The sequence below is a fragment of the Ursus americanus genome, chromosome 2 (assembly GCF_024610735.1).
Source record: "Ursus americanus isolate L20-20 chromosome 2, mUrsAme1.1.p, whole genome shotgun sequence".
Classification (NCBI taxonomy): Eukaryota; Metazoa; Chordata; class Mammalia; order Carnivora; family Ursidae; genus Ursus; species Ursus americanus.
This window is the reverse complement of record NC_142128.1, coordinates 20,059,357-20,084,498: the sequence shown is the minus strand read 5'-3', so window position 1 is coordinate 20,084,498 and position 25,142 is coordinate 20,059,357. Positions and strand designations below refer to the sequence as shown.

At 48.9% G+C, this 25,142-nt stretch overlaps 1 pseudogene; it reads right to left on the bottom strand.

Moving 5' to 3' along the window:
• Positions 1-2,462: 2,462 nt before the first annotated feature.
• On the bottom strand, positions 2,463-12,353 carry LOC148110493 (thyroid receptor-interacting protein 11 pseudogene; annotated as a pseudogene).
• Between the last annotated feature and the right edge of the window lie 12,789 nt (positions 12,354-25,142).

Here is a 25,142-nt window from a genome sequence, read left to right as displayed (position 1 = left end):
CACCCCAGGGTAGGGACAGACTACTCCAGACACCACTGTGGCCCAGACCCACTGAAATTATTCCAACTAACCAGTCTTAAACGTGCTCACCCTGCCTCACCTGTCCCTTCCCGTGGAAACCACAGTGAAGGCTCTTGCCCACATTTTCCCTTCACTCCCTCTTTCTCCTGACTGACCCTGGTGCTTCCCTGGATGGCCCTTCATGGCTCTCATGACCTCCTTTCTTGGGATCTGTGTTTCTAAAGAGCTTCTTCCATTGTGACAGTTATTTCTATATCTTCCTTTCTTACCATACCTGATTAGAATATACCCTGGTCCCATTAAAACTCTGAGACCGCCTAGGGGCAGCTGGGTGGAACAGTCAGTTAAACTTTCGGCACAGGTCATGATATCAGAGTCATAGGATTGAGCCTCTTGCTGGACTCTGTGCTCAGGGTGGAATCAACCTGGGATTCTCTCTCCCGCTGCCCCTCACCTCCCCCCTGTTTTACTCTCTCTCTCTCTCTCAATCTCTAAAATAAATAAGATCTTTTAAAAATGAAACTCACAAGGGAGACCAACAAATTTAAAAGTGGTAAATATTTTGCTATTATATATTTGGCCAATATGTTCTGTTCAGTGCCTATTTCAACATCTTGAATTTGAAGGCGACATGTTTTACCTTGTTATGCACAGGGCACCCAAACCACACTGTTATCACACACAATCCTTGAGGGCAGGAACTTACTGCACCCATCTTTCTCCAGGAACATAGGTATGACATCACTTTTGTGACATCCTACTGTGAGGACATTTGTTTGACACACTTGTTAAGGACATACAAGTGCAGGGGCGCTGGGGTGGCTCTGTGGGTTAAGTGTCTGCCTTGGTTCAGGTCGTGATCCCAGGATCCTGGGAACAAGCCCCACATAGGGCTCCCTGCTCACTGGGAAGCCAGCTTCTCCCTCTCCCTCTGCCCCACCCACCCTTTGTGCACTCACTCTTCTGCGCTTTCTCTCTGGTAACTAAGTAAAATCTTTAAAAAGAAAAAAGGACACACGAGTCCAACATCGCTCAGTATTTTTTGGGTTCTGGACACAACTTATTTCTTGTTTATAAATTTTACTGAAACCCATTTATGCTGTTACTTGTAAATGAGCCCACGTTGGGTGGGCTCCCCTAAACAATAGGCTCTAGAATCCGTCCAATTTAAACCACCTGTTAGGGGGCGACTGGGTGGCTCAGTTGGTGAAGCCTCTGCCTTTGGCTCAGGTCATGTTCTCGGGGTCCTGAGATAGAACCCCACATTCGGCTCCCTACTAAGTGGGGAGCCTGTTTCTCCCTCTTCTTTGGACTCCTCTGCCAGCTCAAGTTCTCTCTCAAACACATAAATAAACTTTTTAAAAAATCCCCTGTTAGTGCCCTAGTGAAAAGGCTTTAGCAACCTCCTCTCCCACTTTCTGGAGTCCCTGGACCACCCATGGTATCTGTAAATTGTCCATGGACTCCCAATCCAAGAAACGGCCCCCCTTGGCCCTGGTTATAGACCATGAAAGCAACAATTGCTGGCCATGCACTGGGCTCTCCTGGAAATAGAGACTCTCACGGATTCTGAGCCTTCATATCCAGCTGTCTGTTATTCCGTGGGTCATGGTACCCCCCACCAGCTCAATATAGTTAGCAAGGCCTTCTTGCTACAGGCTGAAGCCAAAGTCTGCTTATCCTACCTGAGGCTGGGGGTGGCTGCTTCTGTCCACAGTCCATTGCCAGACTCCATGGTGCTGGAGGACGTCAGCCCTTCCTTCTACCCTTGGACACCTAGAGATTCCCATGGGATCAACTGAGTGAACATCAATGGAATTGATACATTTGGTTTTGACGACCGCCTCTCACTCTTCCTCAGGTGCCAACTTCACTTCCTAGGGAAGCACCTGTCCTACACCTTAAAAGTCTCAGTGCAGGTTGAAATTCACATGGAGACAGTAGAATCCACTGTGACGGAAAACCTCAGATTAAGACTCAGTATTGGGGCACCTGGGTGGCTCAGTTGGTTGCGTGTTTGCCTTTGGCTCGGGTCACGATCCTAGGGTCCCAGGATTGAGCCCCACATAGGGCTCCCTGCTCAGCTGTGGGCCTATTTCTCCCTCTCCCTCTGCAGCTCCCGCAGCCTGTGTTCTTCCCCTACTTTCTGTGGCAAATAAACAAGTAAAACCTTAAAGTAAAAATGCAAAGAAGTCTGAATGGATGGATTCCTGCATACAATGGAACAATTAGCCTTGAACTGCAAATGGAGATTTGGAGTGGCTTTTGAGAAAATGGACTAGGCAGTCCATCATGGACATTTGGAATAAAAATCGCTTAAATCCTGATGATAGGAGCTAGTTAAATAATTTAGGGTATATCCATAAAATGCTGGGTTTTCTTTTAAAGAATATATTGGAATTCATTCACATTTGGAAAGACCTCTAAGGCAGAGTGATTTAAAAAAAAAATCAGAAAATACTATACTCCCAAATAGGCAAATACACATATATTTCTAAAAGGCCGGAGAGAAATCCCGTTACCCATAGAGTGATTTCCTAGGCAACAGAAAAACAAATGGAACAACAATTAAAAATGAAAAAAAAGAGAGAGAGAGAAATGGGACTTAGCTGGGTAAAGCAAATTTACATTTTTCTAAAATTGTACGTATCTTGTACTTTCATGCTGTTCACCTTGTTTCTCGTACAAGGTGTGTGTGTTCGTGTATTTGGTAAGTTCGGAACATTAAAACCAGTTGATGTGTTCCTTACCCAGGGTATATGTAGATACCTGCTCCTTGTGAAAACATTACAGCATTACAAACAATATTGGAAGTATCCTTGGACCACAGCCTCCAACACCACCAATGTCTACTCTCATAAGAAGTCACCACTGTTTTCAGTTTGGGGAATACCTCTGCAGTCATTAAAAGACCTCTGTTCTTGTTAAGTCATAAAAGAATATTTTTATTAAGCTGAAAGCAAAACTGCAAATATATTACGTTTTGCAAAAGGCCATTTTGGGCTAAGGTAGAAACACAGAGTGACTTGCGCTCTTCAAAGAGCCGTCTCCTCTCCGGCTTGAGAATCGTCTATTTCTTTGAGGGGCCTGTGGCCGCCATTCCAACCTTCGTGGCAGGTGACAGTATTTGGGGCGTGTATGTGGGGAAAGCATCAGTGACAGCATTTAGAAGAAGGTGCTCCGATCCATCCGTTTCTGGTCCTGGGGGGGTAATGAGAGACACAGCTGTGGTGCGGGGCTTCACATCTTTTTTTCGGGCTGTGGATCCTAGGGCAGTGTTCAGATGTTGTGGGCCTTGTTTCTTAGCCACTTTTCCCCTTCCTCCTGAATCTGGGGGCTTCACGGCATAAGCAGAGGGTTTAGGTGGTGGAGAAGCTGAATGTGATTCCGCTTCTAGAAACTGGACGAAAAGTCCTGAAAAAGAATTGTTGGCCATAGCTCGGTGACTTGGTTTCCCGGGTGTGTTGGGGGCGCTTCTGGATCCAGGCCCCCCAGTCACCCAGCTGGTAACCCCACCTGGCCTTTCACTGAACAGCTGGCGCATCTGGTCTTCTTGGATCCCCAGCGTGCCTGCCATCAACCTTAAGGCTTCCTGCCGGTCGGCATCAGGTGCTTGCAAAGAGCCCACGAAGAGTCTCCTCAGGAGGGTTTTGTCCACCATGCCTTCGGACTTACTTACTAAGTCCATCAGTTTCTTCTGGGTGTCCTCCAGGACTTCCTGCTGGACCTCGTTCTGTTTCTTGACTTCTTGGAGCTGGTCTTCCTTCAGACCCAAGTCAGACTTTGCTTTCTGGAAGTGTCCCTGCAATGACTTCAGTTTCCCTTCTAGGCTGTCTGCCTTTTCCATCCACTCGGCAAGTTCCAGCTTGAGGGCGGCTAGAACGTGACCGTACTGCCTCCCTTCCTCCTGGGAGGCTGCAAGCTGGAAGGCGGTTTCCTCTTTCTGCTGGGTGACCATGTGCAATTGCTCCCGCAGCGACTGCACCTGCACACTGGCTCGATGGCTCGCGTTTTCCAAGGCCGTGGAAGACAAAACGAGCTTTCCCTGCAAGACCGTCACTTCCTCTCTGAGTTGAGCCACTTTGCCTTCTGAGACCAAAGCTTCGCGGCGACGAGAATCTTCGGCTTCTGAAGCGACGTGACGCCGTCTCTCCAGCTCCTGGGTGAGGCGTGATTCTCTCTCCCGTAAATGGTGCACCTCCTTCTGGAGGGCACAGGTTTCCATTTGTTTCTGTGTCAGTGCCAGCAGGACTTCCTCTCTCTCCTGTGGACACACAACTGTCTGGTCCTGCACGGATGCAGCTGCATCGACGAGCCGCTTCGCTTCCCCGGTCTCACCCTCTTCTTTCCCTCGCAATACTTGCTCCAAAGCAAGCGCCTTCTCTTCCACCGCAGCGGACTGGGATTCCTCCTCTCTCGGCAGCATGGAAAGCCGCCTGTTGGTCTCTTGCAAGGCCTGATTTTCCATTTCCTTTTCTCTACACGTTTCCACGAGCTTTGCATTTTCCTCTTTCAGTTGACACACATCCGTTTCAAAATCTGCTAGTCTCTCCTTCAAATCGGTGACTGCCTGCCTCAAAAGGTCATTTTCACTCACTTGGCTACTGAACTTCTCCTGCAAAGAAAGCAATTCCTCACTTTTCGCTTGTAGTCGGAGCTCTTGATCCGGAATGAAGTTTTGCAGAACGGCCTGTTTCTCCTTCAGCGGCTCCATGTCGGAATCCCCGTGTTCCTGTTGTTTGCCTTCTCCTGGGGACGCGGCCGACACGGAATCCATCCATCTCTGCTTCTCTTCCTGGAGGGTTCGAATCATTGTATCTTTTTCTTGCATTGATTTTTTTAGCTCTTCTACCTCCTCTTGGCGCAACTGAGAAGACTGGCTCACTACGTCAGATGTCACGGCCTTCAGAGAGTCGGCTGGCTCTGAGGAGTCGGGGGAGGGCTGCAGGAAAATCGCGTCCAGTTTCCCTAAGAGGAGATCCTTGGCGTGGCAATTCTCCCCGATGCTGAGCTGAATTCGTGCCAGGTCCTTCTCTAAGTGTTCTAAGGTTATTTCCTTGCCTCTGTAAGTCTGGATCAGGTCCATAGAGGTCGCCTGCAGTTTGGAATCCTCCTCGCTGCCAGTGCAAGCCCGTGCCTGGAGCTGGCGAAGATCGCTCTGAAGCTGGGATGCCCCCCGCTTCATGTTTTCGACCGTGGTCATCACCTGCTCTTTCCACTCTTCCATGATCTTCACTCGCTGTTTGAACGTGTCCCGTTCCCGCAGAAGCTCCTTGAACTGATCGATGTGAACGCCGCGAACCTCATCACCAGTGCTGGAGGTCTGCAGGATGGTCAATAAAGTCTGACATTTCTGACTTAAGGCATCCACTTCGAGGTCTTTTTCTCGAATAATGTGTGATAAATTCTGAATCGTTTCTCTAAACATCTCCTGACCACTACATTCAATTCTCGGGGACAGTTTCCGATTTTCCTCTTGCATCCTCTGGAGCTCTGCTTCTTTGGCAGCAAGTCTCTCTGTCATTTTCTGATACTCCCTTGTCAGATGGCTATTCTCCCTCGTTTTCTCATTTAAGACAGCCAACACTTGGTCGCTTTTCGAAGCACACTCTTGCAATTGCTGCTGAAGTCGCTCCACGTCCACGTGCTGGCGCTGAGAAGCTGCAGAGATTCTGCTGGAAAGACCCTCGATCTCCAAATCCTTCTGCTGGATAATCTGAGTTAGTTTACCAATCTCCTCTTTGGACAGCCGATCGATGTGTTCGGTCAATCGGATGTTCTGTTCAGTTAGAAGCTTCAGCTCCACTTCTTGCTCTTTTATTCCTTGGACTGATCTTTGAGTTTCGCCTTTAGATGGATCAAGCTTCTCACTTCCGTTCTCTCTAGGAAGAGGCTGACTGCTTGTGACTTGAACCTCGTCACAGTGCTCTGCTGCAATGTGCTGGCTTTTGTCAGGCAGCTGGGCTTTCATTTGGTCTAATGTGTCTTGCAAATTCTGAATCTCCTGGTCTTTCGCTGCAAGGAGCTGAGCGCGTTCAATATGCAGCTGCTCCTGCTGGGATTGAAGATGGTCCACTTTCTGCTTCTGCTCCTGTAGAGACTGAAGCAGTCTTATCTTCCCCTGCTGCTGGTTGTGAATGATCTTCTGTTGTTCCTTTACTTCCTCCTCGAGGTCATCTTTTAACTCGTTCAGTTGGAAGACTTCACACTCCAGTTCGAGGATTTTAGGGTCAACCACAGGTACAGGGCGACTCTGTTGTCTCAGGCGCTCCAGTTCTTCTTTCAGATGATGATTTTCGGCGGTCACGGAGGTGAGACGCATGTCTTTGTCCTCCACGGTTTGCTCTAAAAGGTCATTGCTTCTTGAGGCTTTTTCTTTAATGACCTGTGTCAATTGCTTCTGCTCCTTCAAAGCAGAGGACAGCATGTCCTTGGTTTCTCTGTGGTCGGCGTCCATCTGCTCGATCTTCTTTTGGAGGTGGAATAGTTCCAGGTCTTTCTCTTGCATGAGTTGGATCAAACGTGCATGCTCTAAAGGTAACAATTTCTTGATGGTTTGCTTGTACTTCCTCTTCTCTTCCAACGCCTTCTTCTCAGTCCGACACAATTTCGCTACTAACCGCCCTTTTTCGATCTTTAAAGCCCTCACAGCAATGTTGTTTTCCAGACACTCCTCGTTGTTACGGAGAATCGATTCTTCCAGCTGGTGTCTTACATCTTGGAGTGCCAAAACCAACTTCTGGTTTTCTGCTCTGACATCAGAAGCAACGTTCTTCAGATTGTCGTTCAGCCGCTCCATCTCTGCAAGTTGTTGCTCCACCCGTCCAAGCTCACTTTCCCTTTGCTCATACTCACGTAGTTGTTGGCGGTGCCTCTCAATGACGTCGGCCAGTTGCTTCTTGTGGAAACTCTGTAATACCGATACTTCAAGTTGGTGTTCGTCTAGCTTCTTCATCCGTTGTTGTTCTAGGTCCCTGATGGTGGTCTTCAGTTTCCAAATTTCACTGGAGTCTAGTATCTTTGACTGAGACAAATGCCTCCAGTGACTAACCTCAGCCTCCAGTGTTTCGATGTCCTTCAGGAGTCTGTTGATTTGTGCCTGTGATGTGATGAGGTCGGCGAAGTCCATCTCCTCGCCAGTGGAAGTTCCCTTTCCCACGTGCCCGGTGAAATCAATGTGGCTGGTGAAGCAAGGCTCTCTGCCATCCACTTCCCCTGGGGAATGGTCTAGGCCAGAGCCCAGGCCACCAACCCAAGGCAACATCTCTGCGGGTCATAAAACTGTCCTGGTCCGCTGTGAAAAAGCGTCCAGTGCAGTCGGACTACCCCGCCAAGTGTCCCAGAACCCCTGCCTGCGCGAGCCTAAGAATCCAAAGACAATAAGCGTTTCTAGGCAACGCTTGCGTGGGCCCGGCCCCCCTCCCCTCTGCAGGCCAGGTCCTTAGGAAAGGCCAAGGCCTTGGTCTTTCCCAAGGCCGTCTTTGGCCACTGGTCCCGGTACCAGCCGCTCATCCCCACGACTTCTCACGCCAGGGCTGGGCCCCTTCCGCTTCTTCCCCCGCTTTCATGGCGGTCCTGGGCGGGCCCCGAGTGCATGCTCCTGCCTCACCGCCCCCAGGTGCCTGCCCACACAAAATTCACTTGGCCCTCGACTTTCCCCCTAAGTGGTATCACAGTACACAAACTCCTTTGGCGTGTGCTTTCCACGCAACAGAATCTTTTTAATGGAGGTGAAAGGTACACAGTCCCACGCACCCATCCACCTAGGAGTGAAGGTCCTAGGTGCATTTGACAAATGTCTACACACGTGTAAGGCATGGCGCTCAAGAGACTTTGGGCATTTCCAACCTCCAGAGGCTCCAGAGTGACCTGTCCCTCCCTGCCTCGTTAGCCTGCGGGGACAGTGAGTCCCACTCCTGGGTTTGCTGGTTCACTGGCGGCCGGGAGCGCTGTGACCCATCAACTGCCTCCCGCAGGTGTGCGGCCTAGACCGGGGAGGGGGTCGCGGGCGGTGGCGAAGACCGTGCTGGATAGGGGGCTCCTGGCATCTCACAGAGAGGCCTGGGGTTCAGGCCTTGGGTGGAGGAGGGGCTGGGAACCACACCCTTTGCCTGGTCCCACAAGGCCCCCGGTGGGCGGTGCCACTGGATGAGAGGCAGAGAGGGCGGGGCTCCCGTCCAGGAACAGCTCTACAGCCACCTGGGCCCTGAGGTGATGCATCCCTCGGAGCGGTTCCCAAGCTGCCCTGCCCAGCCCCTTGGTCAGCCGCCTCCACCAGGAAGAAGCAATCCAACTGCATGACGCAGGGGCCAGCTACACCGCGGGTAGGCGAGTGCGCCGATCTGGGTTGGCACGGGATGAGCCGATTGGGGACGCTGGCCTGGCCGGCTCGGCAGGGCCGGCTGTTTTCTGGGCCGCGCGCTCGATCCCTTGCAGCACGCGGGATCTGGAACCGGGCTGCGCCACGTCGAGAACTGGAGCCCAGTTCTGGGCCAGCGCCAGAGCCCCCGGGGAGCAGCGGGGTGGGTCGTCATCCCGCCGCCCATTGTCCAGGCCCGCAGAGCATCGCCCAGGAGGGAGTGGACCCGAGCCTTCCCCTGACCTCCCCCGGCCTTCCCCTGACCTCCCCCGGGGTTTGCCCCGGGTGAAAACTCAGGTAACCCTTGTGCCTGAGGCCAGGCGGACGCTGTGCTCTGGGGGTGGCGTCCTCAGCCTTTCAGGTTCGCCCTGCTGCTGCGGACCCTCCACGTCCAAGTGCCTGATGGCAGTAAATAAGGAAGGGATGATCAGAGACCATCGGATGCGCCCAGGGAGTTTCGGTGGTCCATGCAGGGGCTGTACAGGTGTTGCTGTTCCCAAACCCGGGCCCCTATGGACCCAACTGCCCAAGTTTTTGATATTGACAAATTGGGAACTGGGTGGAAAGAATTGTGGAAACGCCTTGGGCCGACTTTTAGTTTAGCTCTTTAATAGCTTTTTAAAAAGCCTTTCTCCCTTTGGATTTGGAAGCAGATCCTTCTCCAGGTTTCTTGGGGACTGTTTTCATGCTTGACAGGAAACATTCTCCATTATGAAATGACAGAAGACACCAGGGTTTGCAGACCACCAGGCTGTTGGAACAGGAACCACTGGTGGTTTTGAGAGGTCCTGGAGGTGACTGTCATGTGCCCAGGTATCTGGGACACATCTTTCAAGGTCTTTTAGGGCAGTTAGCTGTACTGGACCTAGTGACTGTTTTTGCTGGGCAGAGACATGAAGGTGTGAGTCTTCCACAGCTCTTGCTTCTTTTTTTCCAAAAGTTGGGTCAAAGGGGGAGTTTGACTTGGCCAGAACACGTGCGGATAGTTCCGTGTGTGTGTCTGTACCAAAATACTTTGACTTCCCCTCCCATTTCTTCAGTTTCCTTGTTTAAGGTTTGGGTCCCCCCCCCCCCACCATAACTTTTTGCTAAGTGGCTTAGTTTTGTTGTTTAACTTTGTTGCTACCCCACCCTATTACCTTAGTGTGCATTTATCCTGTTGCCAGAGTTGATGCCTGTGCCCTAAGCCTAGCGCTGCCTACTTTTCTGTCATTTGTAGGAAATGATAGAAATAATGCCCAGCGGGAGGTAGACAGGATAGTAGTGATGTAGTTTTGGAAGGCAGGTGAGGTTTGGTGGGCTGAGATCTCGAGCCAACGCCCGAGAAAGAATTCTTGAGACGTCTTTAGGGCAAAATGCTGGTTTTCTTAAAGCACTGGGACAGGATCCCTGGGCAGAAAGAGCTGCTGTAATAGGGTTGTGGGGGCAACTGATTACATACTTGGGAGTTGGGAGAGGGAAAGAAAAGGGAGGGCTTCAAAAGAACTTTCCTATGCTAAAGAGGATACTGGAGACCTTGCCATTGTCAGGTTAAGGTTGTTTTCCCTTTTAGCAAGGTATTAACATTAAGATAGTTGGAAGTTTCCTGGAGGAATGTCACAGGGTATCAGCCTGTGCTTTGTCCTTCTGCGCCCTCTGCAGGAGTGGGGGCCAATGATTCAACAGAGAATCTGTAAATGAATCCTAAGATAATTCCTTGTGAGCTTTCTTACCCCTGCCTCCCTTTGCATTCTTAGTAACATGCCTTGTAAAATCAATATTCAATGACTGTCAAGACTGATTTGTCATGTTGTCATTCTGGCCTCTTTATATACTGTATCAGGAAAGGGGTGTTTGCTTTTTTTGTGCAAAGTTCTGAGGTATTTATTTATTTATTTATTTATTTAATTTAACAGAGAGAGAGCACAAGCAGGGGGAGCTGCAGGGGGAGAGGAGGAAGCAGGCTCCCCACTGAGAACGCAGCCTGACCTGGGGCCCTATCCCAGGACCCTGGGATCATGACCTGAGCCAAAGGCAGAGCCTTCACCAACTCAGCCACCCAGAGGCCCCAGTTCTGGGCCTTTTCAAGCTACCAAGCCAGTCGGCCCCTCTTTGGCCCCAGCTTCCTCTGTAGCAGCTTCTCTCTTCACACCTGGATTCTGGCCATACGTGCCCCACTTCTAGTTTATGGAGCAGGCCGAGCATTCTTACCTCTTAGCCTCTACCTGAGATTCTCCGGAGTTCCTTTCACCACACCAGCCCTGTAGCTGCCTCCTACTCATTCTTCAGCTCTCCAGGCCAAGGTGTCTGCCTCTAAAAGGCCTTCCCTGATGCTCCGACAGGGAATGGATGGCCCCATCCCGGGGAACGTTCCTAAGTCCACACAGCACCTGGTTTTCTATGATGCAGTGGCCTCTTTACTTGTTATTGTTCTCCAGTAAACAAAATGCCTTGAGAGCCCTTGCTGTCTTTCTCTTTCATCTCCCAGGGTCTGCTGTGGTGCCTAGCACAGGGTAGAAACTCCACAAAGACTATCAAATCCAGTGTAAATCTAGTTCCTACCAGATCGCCCTGGCGGTGTGAGCCCAAGTATGGGAAAATGAAAACTGGATAGAGTCAGTGGTGATTCCTACTGGGACTGTAATTCTGGCCCTGACCTTTGACTCTGTTTGAAAATCTTTATTGCTCGATGCCAGTGGAAGCCGAGGCTATTACAGAGCTATGAAGGGTGTGGCAGTTATGCTCCCAAAGTCAAAACTGTTTTTCTGGGGAAGCTTTTGCTTCACTGCTGTCGATTTCCTCGATATATCTGTATTCCTTCCACTCCGGTCATTGTCAAGGCAGAGGGAGGAAACACGGAGGCAGGAGAGAGCCTAGAATTGTGATTCTGTGTTATCGTGTTACTGACAGACATCAGAAGTGGGATTCTGGGTGCACTGCACTCAAGAGGAAGGCTAGAAAGCGTAGGTCCCCTTCGCCCATGAGTGAAGTCGTGTGTGTGAATGGCATGCCCATCGTGTGTGTTATCCATTCATAAAAGGCCATGTTGTCTTCCCAAGAACAAGGACCTTGTCAGCAACCGCACAGTGAGGTTCCATGGGACGAACATGGGGGAGCATTAGGAATGGCTGCAAGGAGGGAGTTCTCATGATGTGATGTGTTTACAATGGGAGGATGAGCGTGTTTCAGAAGATGGTTTGTGTATCACAGACGTGAGGCTATGTGGTGGTCTCATGACAGGGGGGTCCCAAAGAAGAGAATTAGGATGGCTGATTCATCAAGGGGCACTTATGGAGGCCACACTGTGTACTGTTCAAGGTATTAAAGAATCACAAGTGAACACAACCCAGTTTCTGCCCTGAAGGGGCTCAATAGATCTGTGGAAGAGACAGACAAGCAAGAAATAATTATAGACCATGAGACAAGTGTTTAGAGAGGGACAGCTAATACAGTGAGCAACACTCCACTCTGAGTGAATGGACAGAGGTACCAAAACCAAACAAACAGACCAGAAGGAAATTGGAGCAGAGCCTTTCCTCCCATGTGTAAGCACGACTTTCAATGTTCTCTCCTATTGATTAGGTCTCTTTTCCTTGTAAGAGAACCCAACTCGAATTGCCCTAAGCCAAGATGGGAACTTTACTGGCTCATATGTGACCCAGAGTCCAAAAGGACTATGGCTGCAGCCAGGGCTGGATCCAGGGGATCCACTCTCTAGACAGGCTGTGTCCACAAGGAGACACCCCTGCCCCACCCAGGTTTCCTCCCTCCTCAGTTCAAGTCCCAGAGGGACATAGACTACTTTTCACTGTGGCTAGAGCCCCAGGACAGACTCTGAAGATGTCTGGCTGGGTTCCATGCCATGCCCTGGAAATGCAAATGGAGTCAGCCCCACCCAAACCACAGGGAATGGCAATGGGGGAGTACTGGTCCCCCAGAGAACACTGGGTGCTGTTACCAGCAGGGGAGAAGGAGTGCTGGTGAGAATACACTAAGTATTACATCATGTCTTTTGTAGAGAAAGAGAACCGTCATCTACTCTTGTGAAAATACAAATTAGTAAAGAGGATCTTGAAGAACAGTTTGGCAGTGGCTATTAGAATTCATAAGGGGCAATTCCTTGAGCCAGCAATTCCTGCACATACGCACGTGTACCTGTGCTTTCTACAACACTGTTTAATAGAAAAGCATATAAAATGCAGCTATCTAAAGGACCATCAGTACTGAATACATTAAGTAAAATGGAATTTCCATGCAAAGGAGAACTAGAAAGCCATCAGAAATAATGAGGCAGAGCTATAAATGACAATAGAAGCACAGCCATGAGTTACTAGGATCCAGAATAGTTACAAAACAGGATGTGTCAATTATTCGCTTTATTAAAATTATACATAAATCTATTTATTTTGAGAAATGTAGATTCACTCATTCAACAGATATATATTGAACTACAACCTATGTATTTATTCAGTGTATATGTACAGTCTTTCAGCAAAAACTTACTGACCGTTCTAGGTGCCAGGCACTGGACTGTATTTGTGTTTTCATGTGTGATATTTATCCGTCTCTAGGTGTACTGTTCATCCATAGGAGAAAACACTCTGTACACTGGTTATCTTGGTGGGGGGAGAGATTATGCCGGGTCTTTACTTTCTACTTCATACATTTCTGCATCGATGGATCAAAGATAATGCAAAGCGTTAGCTCCTTCATTATAGGTAATCATTCCGACACAAGTATTCACCACATATACAGAAAGTTATGATAGCGACAGTGTGGAGAAAACAGCCAGGCCAGCACATGGCACAGCCTGCACAGGTTCTACTTATAATCTGTAGGACGGAAACGAAGGATGGGGGAGATGTTCTTTCTGGGAGTCTCTTCACCAGGAGCATGACTGTGGCACTGTGGTTGCACAGAGGCCTGTCTCGCTGTCTCATGTTTCCTGTGTTATCTGTGTCCACCATCCCAGAAGGCCATCCTCTCTGGGCATGTCCTCTGACCTGAATTATTAGTAAGCCCCCTGAATACTCTGCCAGACACAGACTGAAAACGATGGAACATTCTGGAAGAGGTTTACCTTGGACTGAAAGGCTTAGAGGTGAGCAGGGAGTTGCTGGAAACACTCATACTTAAAACGTGAGGGGAAACCCGGAGCACAGGGGCCGAGGAGGTGATTTAACAGGTGGAGCAGGTCAGGTACAAGACAGCGGGGAGCAGTGCGGGGGGACTGGAGGATGACAGCCCCCCTCCATGAAGCAGCCACCTAGGACTTAGGGTCTGATGCTGCCAGATTGGATGTTCCCAAGGAAAGCTGGAAACAGAGATTTTCAGGAAAAAATCTATTTTGCACTGGTTGTAAATCACTGAAACCCATTTTGTAAAGATTGAAGAACGGGGTCCTATGGACATCTGTTTTAAATTCCTTCACGGTAAATGCGATGCAGTGTAAACGTATCAGCAGAAGTACACTCTGCGTGACATCGCAAGTGCTCACCCGCAGGTGCAGACAGACAGACAGACAGACAGACACACACACACACAAACACACACCCCTTTTAAAAGGAAAAGGGGAAAAAAGCAAAGAGCGTTCTGTAGTGCACATCGTACCACGTAGGTTAAGGGTACTTGCCGATTTGAAGTGGGTCCTCCGAATGTAGTTCTGTAATGGGTTGTGATAAGAAAGGCTTGACTCTGTGGGAAGATGGGAAAGAGAGAAATGAGTCAAGGAGCTCAGTTTCAGCAGAACCGCAAACACCCACTCCAGGAACGGCAAATACATCCTGCTCCTGTTCAAAGCAAGGGCCACTCACTCCACAGGGCCTTCTGCTTCCTGACGTCTGGCCCTCGGCACACGTACTCACACTTCAGTGGATCGGGGCTCTGGCGAGGTCACTAAGCAGGACACTCCGAATCGGATGCCCACTCACAATCTCATCATGAAATACTGAACACTCAGAAATCGCTCAGGATACGTCAACAAGGATTTTCCCGATGTTCCAGGTTTTCCAAGTCGTCTCCAGTTTTCTGCCTCTTCTCAAACAAAATCTTTAACACACTGCTCACCGCTCACAGTTCACTGAAAAAAGGACTCCTATTCAGACTTGAAGTCAGTAATGTTGATGCGATGACTCCCTCCTACAGGATATGCAAAAAATCAGACCTCAGAGAGCCGAATCCTCCATCACAACAACCATACACAAAGGCCAATGCGTTTTTCAGCCCAGAAGCACCTCTGGGCTTGAGTGAGAGCCCGCTTCCTCTTAGTTCACTCAGGGTCCCAACAGGCTAGGACATCGTCTGCAGAGGCACAGCCTCAGATGCCAGATGGCAACCGAACAGCGTATTTTCTGTAACGGAATCCTGTATTTGGAAAGGGTGAAAACCTTGTTTTCATAGGGTAAACTAGATCAACCTCATACTTGAAAACTATTTCCAGATGATGAGAATTAGAAATCCTTGAAGGACAAGCTGAAACTTTTATGCTCACCAAAATTTTTTTTAAAGGCAATTCTTGGCATTTTATTGAAATCACTCATTTAAAAAGAAGGAAGGGAGTTCCCTTCCAAACCCTCGGGCTTGAGGCCAGGGCTTAAATCTCAGCTCCGCCCCTTCCTTCACAGGTGCCCTGATGGAAATTCGCTTCACTGCTTTGAGCCTCGGTTTCCCCACCAGAATTCACGAGGCTGCTCTGAGCACTGAATGAGGGGATGCAAGGGAAGCATTGCACATGGTGCTACAAAAGCTCCCAGCAGAGATTCACAAACTCGCCCTCTACAACTCTGCAAACTCCTTAAAACCTGGTCAGCGTGGCCCCCGGAATATCTCACAGACCGTAAATGACTAAGTTCAGCCTCCCATTCATTCGCTCAAACAATATTGACGACGCATCTGCTCTGGGCTGGGCACCTCTCTATGCCCTGGAGATAACGAAGTAGACCAAATACACAGAACAATTCAGATCATGAAACTAGTGTAGGTCATTTCAAGGTTCAGAGAAATGACGTTCATGGACAGAACAGTCACAAGGGAGAGTGTATTGCATGTGGAAGACTGCTCGACAGGTTGGAATGAGGTCCCGGGGCCAGCAAGAAAGCGGGGAGGGGGTCCAAGGGGAGGGCCCCCTAAAATGAGGTCTCCAGCATGCATCCGGCCCCCTCCTGACCGCTGCCTCTGACTCTGCCCGGCTCTGTCCTCTGGTCCAAGCCACACTTACTGGATGCTGGGCAGCTTTCTCGTGACAATCACTGCAAAGTCGACCTCAAAAATATTTTCATGGGAGATCTTCATCCTGAGGAAAAATACACAGCAAGTTTGCTAATTCTGTATTCCCGCATACATTTACTGACCATCGTCATGTACCGAGTACTAAGCCCCAAACAGCAACGGGCTATTTCAGGGATTTAAATCAGGAACGATATGGTCAGAAAGGTACTTTTCAGGTGACTTTGGTCTCTGTGTGGAGAATGGATAGAGGACAAATGTGAGGAGATTCTCAGAGCCGTCCAGGAAGAAGGTCCAGGGAAGAAGTCACAGGGAGCCTGAACTGGGGGAGCAGCCACTGGCATGGAGGTGGGGAGGCACTGAGAGGCGCTGGGGAAGTAGGAGCTAACAGATTTTCCAAAAAGCAGACTGAGACAGATTAGAGAGGGTCAGGAAACAATTGTGTGTTTGGGGGGGAGGGGTCGGGGCCAGCATGTGCGGGATCAAATAGGATACAACAGCAAACATCACAAAGCATCCCCGTCAGTGAGGGCGAGCACTGTCTTGTGGTACATTTACGTTTTTCTGTGAGAGGCGCGTACGGTGGGTGGGAAAGGGCAGGCGTCTGCAGCCAGGGAATGGGGGTCAGATCCCATCCACCACGTGTCTGCTGTGAGGCGCTGCAAGTCACTAAACTCCCTGGGCCAAGCTTTCCTCGTGTGCACAGTAGAGAAATTGACTGCACCTCACGGGGTTGTGAGGACTCATGAGGAAATAAATATACAAGCCACACGCACAGCAGGACCTGCGCTAGTAAGCGCCAAGGGTGTGCCTTTGATTTACTGACACAGGTACACAGATGTGGGGCCTGGCCTGGGCTGTACATGTATTTTTACTGTGGGCTGCAGTAGAGAAAGTGTGAAAGCCACACACAGAGACACACACACACAAACATACACACTGAGTTAGACAAAGACAGTCATACGCACAGAGACGCAAAGACCCACACACAGCGGCACACAGACAGAAGAGACAGACACAGAGAAACAGAGGTACAAAATACAGACATGTAGACACACAGACCCCTACACACAGACACACAGAGAGGCAGAGACACAAAGACACAAACACAGAGACACAGACACACACACGCAGAGACTCACAGAGACCGACACACACACACACACACACACATAGAGACACACACTAACGGCCCTGCTCCACCACCTGCCTCCCCAGCCTGGTCACCCCCTGGGCTCCTAGCACATTCCCCCCATCTCTGTCGTGTCCACTCACTCACTCAGCCCTGAGGAGGATTCTCGAACGCATTCTCTCCTCAGCTCACCAACTGCAAGGACACCCCTTTCTGGCCTGTTTCAACCACACACTGCATGTCTCCTGCAACAGCTCCTCACACCCCTGAGGCCTGGCAAGAAACAAGGCGCTCCACAACCTGCTGACTGTTCGGCATCCCCCCCGCCATGCATGCTTTTAACACCCTCGTGTCCACCTTACTTCTATTCCAGAAATACAGAACCAGTTGGTCAAAGGGGAAAGACAAAGAGAAACACAGATGCCGGTGTCCAGAATCCGGTGGTGGTGTCGCCGGTGCAGGCTGGGCCAAAGGAAAAGCGGGGGTCAGGATGATACCCCTGTTTCTGATGTGAACAACTGTGCAGGGAAGAGCACCGTGTATGTAGACGGTAGTATGTAGTATGATATTAACTCACCTATGTAGACAGTCAGGAGCGATGGGAAGCAGGGATGGGGGAGGGTCGCTGTCTTAGGGGTTGGCATGATGGGGTCAGAAATCACAAGCAAGCATTTTCTAGTAGGAGGTGATCCCTATGGGTTAAGTGTCAGAACTATAGGTCCAGCTACCCCCAACCTAGTGGAAAAATCAGAGGGTCTGGTTTGGGGGAGAGGGAGGGTGACAGAGGGACACAGGAGGAGAGAGTAAAGGACCGCTTCGTGATGTATCAGAAAAGACAGGCTCACCCATCTCAACCGTTCACTCTCAGAGCTGCCACACATGCCTGCCCGTCTGCAGAGCGCGGCGATGGACGAGCTAGCTGAGGCTACTGGGAGGAAAGGCTTAGGGCAGACGAGAACTAACTTCTGCTAGGAAACTCCACAGCACCCTTCCAGAACATTACTCCCACGACAGGAAAGGGTAAGGAGAGTCTAAAATTCCCAAAGACAATGAGAACAATTAAAAGCAGATGAAGGACAGCATACACTCCCACATCTTCTGTAGGACTTCTTACTTTAGTATAAAGAGCTTCCCCTTGGGGCGCCTGGCTGGCTCAGTCGGGTGAGCGGCCGACGATGATTTCGGTTCAGGCCACGATCTCAGGGTCCTGGGATCCAGCGCAGCATTGGGCTCTGTGCTTAGAGGGGAGTCTGCTTAAGATTCTTCCTCTGCCTCTGCCCCTCCCCCCCCAATAAAAGTCAAATCTTTAAAAAAAAAAAAAAAAAGAACTCCCCATGCATCAGCTACTTGACCTTCAGAAGAACTGACTAAGGGGTCACTGGGGAGGGAAAGCTACCAAAAGGCACACCTCGAGCCTCTAAGGAACAGACAGCTTCTTTCTGGGCTTTCGAAAAGGAGCAAAATGGCTGCAGCACATGTTTCCACTTTCGACTCTGGGATTCCCTGAGCCTGTCTGACACGCCACTCACTGAAAGCTGGCGAGTCACAGGAGGCAAGAAAGACACCGAAGACAGGACCGGCTCCTGGATGGCAGCTGGGGACCGCCGTGAGGAAGCACAGCCCTTGGACTGGAAGAGGATCCCCCAGGGCCAACCGCAGCACGGGCTGCCCGAGGTGAGACCCACCCTCTGCGTCCTTGATCCTTGGGTTGTGTGAAAACAGAAGTCGGGAGACACCGATCAGCTGAGGTCCCTTAAAGGGGTTCACTGCCCCTTTATTCTGTTTCTGTGATGGTACTGGCTTTCCTGGGCCCTCCTGGTGCCCGCTGCCCGAAGTGGGGAGCCTTCAACTGCCCAAAGTCTTGGGCCCCTGAGGTCATACAGAACGAGCTCCCACGATGGCGGCAGCAAAAAGCCTGTGACCCGCTGCCTCTGCTGGTGCAGCTGGGGGAACATCCCGGGGGAAGGTGCATGAGACAACGAGACTGGCAGCCAAGATTTTCCCTGCCCCGTTCTACAAGCACATACCTCTCAATACAGGGATTAGCAAACTTGCTGTAAATGGCCAGAAAGTATTTCAGTCTTTGCAGGCCAGACAGCCTCTCTTGGAACTACTCAACTCCGCTGTCATGCTGGTAAAGCAGCCATAGAGAAGATGCAGCTAAATGGGAGTGGCTGTGTTGCAATAAAACTTTATTTACGACGATAGCTGAGTGGGCTAAATTTGGCCCGACAGGCCCAGGCTCCAAGAAGCAAAGAAGCATTGTTTATTTTTTATTATTTAAGAAACATATATATTTAAAAAAACCCTTTGGACCAATATAATTATCAAACAAAACAAGACACCTCCACAATATCTTACTGACCCTGTGCTCTTCGCCTTCCTCACTCCTGAGAGAGAACCTTTTTCTTGGAAGGGGTACCTAAGTCTCAATGTACCTTGTTCCCAGGAATAAAAATGTCAGATTTGTTCATTATTAACCCACCTACATGACAGCGGAGAGAATCCAAATGTCGGGACCAAGTCGAAACGGTGTCGGGCTGAGAGGAGGCATTTCTCCAATGCCTTCCACTCACACTGCACACGTTCTGCCACTGCCTTCTGCTCCCGTTCCTTCCACCACACCATGGTCACTGAGGTACAGACGCACCACAGCCCAACAGACCGCAGAGACCCCCCTGAACAAGCACAGGCTCTGTGTAGAGAACAGGGAAGGAACCTGGATTTGGAGGAGCTGCAGCCCATTTGGTCCCAGTTCTGCCACTAACCAGACTCGTCTCCTTTCCTGTGAGTGAGCATAGTTACACCTGTTCTTGCTCCCTAACAGAGCAGGTGAGGGACCAAATCAGGGAATAGCTGCAAAAGGCCTTTGTGTCATCGCACAATCACCCAGCCGTGTGCACCTCCAGCCTGTATCAAAGACACTAGCAGGATGACAATAAAATCTTCGTTATTGCCAATATGGCAGATGCAGGGGCTCTGGCTCTCATAATTCCACGGGCAGGGTTCTTCCACCCATGCAGAGGAAATGTCTACTAGGATTTTTATCCTAAGCCCTGTTTGTAACAGCAAAGGATGAGATGAAAGGCACCCATCCTTCACCAGGGCTCTGGGGACACTAAATATGTGGCTGACGGGGGCAGCAGGTGCAAGCATCTGGGGATGGGGGCGCGAGACAGACCGTCACTGCATTCCCTCTGAATATATTTTAACATTTCTGAACCAGGCGGGCACCTTCACAGGTGAAACAATTTGGGAAAGAAGAGGCAGAATTTTCATTTACCTTTAATCTCCAGAGGTGGTATCCACCCCAGTCCCAAGATTTAGAATTTGACAATGACATTCTGTCTTCCGTAGAAATGCCTTTATAAGCGGACTGACGCCATGGACGTGAGCGAAATATCCTGAGAGAGAGACAGAGACAAGCTATTGCTCAGTGAGGTGGGATATCATCCCTGCAGAGCACACGCCAGGAGAAAAGCAAATCAGGACACTTCTGCTCTTCCTCCGGGTCAGCGGGTTTTTGTGGACTTCATGGGAGAAAGAGTGACTTTCACATTCTCTTCCTTTTTTAAATTTAATTTAAAGCTGCTACCAGCAAAGTAAGTACAATCTATTTAATGATTTAATGGAATTAACGATCTTACAAATAAATTGCCCCTTGGGGCACCCGGGTGGCTGTTGGTTAAGCGTCTGCCTTTGGCTCAGGTCAGGATCTCAGGGTCCTGGGATCAAGCCCTGCATCGGGCTCCCCGCTCAGCTGGGAGCCTGCTTCTCCCTCTGCCTCTGCCCCTCCTGCTCATGGTCTCTCTTTCCAATAAAGAAATAAAATCTTTAAAAATTAAAATAAAATGTCCCATTATTTTACATGGGAAAGACAAGTGTTTTACATCAAAATGTCAGATCTAAATGTTCCTTTTGGAAATGCGCTTTTTCATAGCTAGGTGAAAGCTACTCAGGACTCGGCTCAAACTCAGAATTGCGAGATCATGACAAAAATAATATTTTGGGGTCAGGGAATGGGGCAGATAAATGTCAAAACAAACAAAAAAAGTATTTCTTACCGTGTTCCCTTCATCTCCATTCTGTGTGGGTAAGAGCCTCTATGTTTATAAAAAGGCCTCACAGAGCATCGGTGGGAGGGGAAGCCAGGAGTAAACGTTGCCCAATAAACGGACTTGTTTAGCTCCGGAGTGGGGAGCTGGAGCAAAGGGGATGGGAAATAAAAGAGGGGGAAAGGAAGATAAAATCTGTGTTCTAAAGCCTTGCGCTTAACTATTTTAAGAACAAAATTGGAGTAGCATTTAGAAACTTACTGCAGTCCTATTGATTCTGCTACTACACAATTTGAGCTTGTATTTTACGTGTCTCTGGCTTCTTATTTTTCAAGGAAATCATTTTTATTGTATGTTATAGAGTATCATCCACAACAGGCTGATTATTGGGAAAAAACTTTAAAAATGCTCACCACACGCTGTTTGGGAAGCACTCTCCTAGTGGGCCCCAGTCTGGAGATGCCAGCCCAGGCAGAGGAAGAGGCAGGCTGGCTGACATGCTGCCTCGGGCACCCAGCTCCCAAGGCCCCGAGGTGGGTCCCTGCCTCTGCAGAAGTGGTACAGAAAGCTTCCTCAGAAGCCCAGGAGGGAGGCTTCAGGCCTCTGAGCCAGCACTGGCCCCATCTTCCTAATGCCTGGGTTCATCCTGAGCTCCAAGTAAGATCCACGTCCTTTTTCTCAGGGACCACCACGTTTAACGTTCTTTGCATTTCTTATAGAATCTACCCATAGGCTCCATCTTTAGGGCCAGGATTCCTGGCACACACAAGGACTGTGGTCACTTGGTTAATTTCTCAGTCTGGCTGAGACTGAGTCACCCTCCCACCTCAAATCCTTTCTCTGCCTTGATAGAAAGGACTTGCAGAGCCTAACAGTGTTATTACCGCTTTAATAAAGCCAAAAAAGTAATTCCTTCCTTGAACAGACAATTCACAGTAAAAGATCATATAAATGGCTCTTAAACATACAAAAATGATTTTCAACTTCACCCCCAAAATCAGAGGATTATAAAACAAAATTACTGTAAGATAACATTTTCCCATATCAGATTAACCACAATGAAAAGGTTCATAATACACTGTGTTCATGAGGATGTTGGGATAGGAGCACATTCATATGCCTGGAGAGAGTGAACACTGGAACTCTCTCTTTTTAAGAATGAATTCCTAAAACCTCAGGCCTCTGGGCTGATGAGGGGACGTTGGGAGGGAGGGGGTCACTTGCCTCTGTTAATTTCAGAGGACCTCCTCTCCTTAGACAGTCGTATCAAAATGCTGGATGTAAGGGTCATGCCAGTAGCCAAGGCTTACTGCAAACCTGGAACAGAGGAAAGGAGGCAGGTGAATAGAGGTCATTAGGTTCTGGCCCAGTTCTCGGGACCCAGGTCGAGGAGGAAAATCATCTACCTCAAAAGGCCAACAGAGGCACGTTTGGTGCTCCCTTACCAATGTCAACAGACTCGGCCATCCCTCTTGGTGCTCACATACACGGCCCCTCAACCTCCCCACAGTGGCCATTTCTTTCCTCTCTTTACTCATGCGGCTAACTCTTTTTCCAGGACCCTAGAAAGCACATAACCTCACCTCATACCTCACCTAGAAGACCTGCCACCACCTATTCCCTCAGCAAACTCACTGGCCAGAGCCAATCAGACAACTCTGCTCAACCAGAAGTTCTGTGTCCATAGGAAAGGAGATCCAGGATTGTTTTGTGAAACTTGCGAATGACTACCTAAGTATTTCCCCCGGCTCTGTATTAGGTACCAGTCCTTCCACATCCCTTAAGCAGGTCATAGTGGGAAAACCAGGAACAAATAAACACAACTGCTACAACCTAGAAAATGCTAGAGTAGCCTGTACTCTCTGGTCTATACAACCGGAAAATGCTATGGTAGCCTAAACTCTCCCTGGTCTACGCTACAAGGAAGCAAAGTTTTGGTGTTCTAAGCCGGGGAGCTGAAGTCCAAATATCCCTGAAGGTCTTCTGTCAAACCTGAGTGGAACTAGCCTTAGGACAACAAGACGTAGGGGAAGGAGCCTGGAACGCTAAGGCCATGCCAAGTCACTGTGGGCCTGGAGTCTGCTCTGCCCCTCATCAGTTATCTTGTGAATTAATATATATGTTTACCATTTATTTATTTTTTAAGGTTTTATTTATTTATTTGAGAGAGAGAGAGAGAATAACTGAGAGAACACAAACAGGGGAAGTAGCAGAGGGAGAGGGAGAAGCAGACTTCCCACTGAGCAGGGACCCTGATGGGGGGCTCGATCTCAGGACCCTGAGATCATGACCTGAGCCCAAGGTAGCCGCTTAACTGACTGAGCCACCCATGCACCCCTGTGTTTAACATTTCAACCAAATGGAGGTGTACCTGGGTGGCTCCGTCAATTCAGTGGCTACCTTGGGTTTAGGCTCACATCATGATCTCAGGGTCCTGGGATTGAGCCCCGTGTTGGACTCTGTGCTCAGCAGGGAGTCTGCTTCAGGATTCTCCCTCCCTTTGCCCATCCCCCTGCTCACTCTCTAAAATAAATAAATATTTTTTAAAAAGTAATACATAGAGGGAGGGAGGCAAGATGATGGAACAGCAGGGGACCTCAATTCATGTGGTTCCTGTAATTTAGCTAGATAACTATTACGTCTTTCCGGACACGTATGAATTCAATCTGAGATGTACAGAAAGAATTGCTGGAATTCTACAAAGAGAAATGTGACCACTTTTTGCAAAGTAGAAGGTGCGGAGAAATGAATCTGTGGGGATATATGGGAAGATCATCTGCAGGGAGAGGGAGCCTGTGTGAGCTGTCCACAGGAAAGTGACATAACCCCAGAGTGCAAAATCAGACCTTTAGAAATCTGCTCCAAGTGAGAGACGTCCCTGCCTGAAAGGTGCTCAGGTGGCGAGGTGGGGCAGAATCCCAGGTGGGGCAGTGTGGTCTCAGGATCCCTAGGGTCACAGGAAAAACAGGGGTACCTGAGCCAGCAGAGTTCCCAGGCACTGGAGCCGGGAAATCTGTTAGGGTCAGGGAGCAGAGGAGGGGGATTGCCATAAACCTCAAACCGCGGCTTGGTCAGGCAAAAGCTATCATGTGGGGGCCCTGCAAAGGACAGAAAAGCCGCGACCCTCCGCCTTCTCCTGGGAGGATCAGTGCAGGCATGCACTGCAGGAGACTGCAGAGTTTGGTATACACAAAAGTGAAGACCCCTTATCCCTGAGGGTTTACTGAAGAGAGGGAACCATGATCTTTCAGCACAGGGACTGGAGATCAGGGCATGACCACTTTCGTTTTCATCCTCTAAAGAGGCCCAGAAAGCCTTCAGGGAACAAAAGCCATACAGACCAACTAGAGGCAGTTTACCCTGAGCCTGGCCCCCTGGAAATGGAGGGTACAACTCCCCCCAGGCAAAGACACCTGAGAATCAGCACAGCGGGCCCCTCCCCCAGAAAACCATGTGGAAAAACAGGTGAACACCAAGTTTAGAAGCAAGCACTAGGGGAAAACAGTAAATAAAATTCAAAGGTTTTCTCGTGATTTGTTTATCTTTCAGTTTAAAATTTTCCTTTTCTTTTTTCCTTTTCAACTAGTTTCTTATATTATCAACTCTTTGCTTTTAAGTCTTTTTTTAACTTTCATTTTTTTTACATTTACATTAGATATATTCTTCCTTTTTGGCTTCTTTTCACTTTATTCAATTTTATGTTTCTGTATATGTATATATACATACACACACACATTGGTGATTTTACATTATTGGGATTTAGTGTCTTTTAACAAACAGACTAAAATATACCCGAAACCAAGTGGATCACCTGTTTTGAACACCTGGGAGATTATATTCTCTCTTCTCCCCTACCCTCTTTTTTTTTCTTTTTTGGTTTCTGACCTCTTTAGATTTGTCTAGTGTGGATTTTGCTTGGGTCGTGGTTAATATTTTTGATTTTGCTCTCCTGTTCATCCATTCTTCTGTGAGCAAAATAACTAGAAGGAGGAATTCACAACAAAAGAAAGAACCAGAGGCAATACTCTCGGCCACAGATCTAATTGATATGGATATAAGTAAAATATCAGAGCTGGAATTCCGGATAACTATTATAAAGTTATTAGCTGGGCTTGAAAAAAGCATAAAAGAGAGTAGAGAATATTCGTGCAGAAATAAAATCTAATCGGGCTGAAATTTAAAATGCTTTAACTGAGATGCAGTCTAAATGGGATGCTCTAACACCTAGGGTAAGTGAGGCAGAAGAGAGAGTAAGTGACATAGAAGACAAGTTGATGGAAAGGAAGGAAGCCGAGGGAAAGAGAGAAAAACAATTAATGGACCATGAAGGGGGGCTTCAAGAAATCAGCAATACCATAATGCAAAACAATAG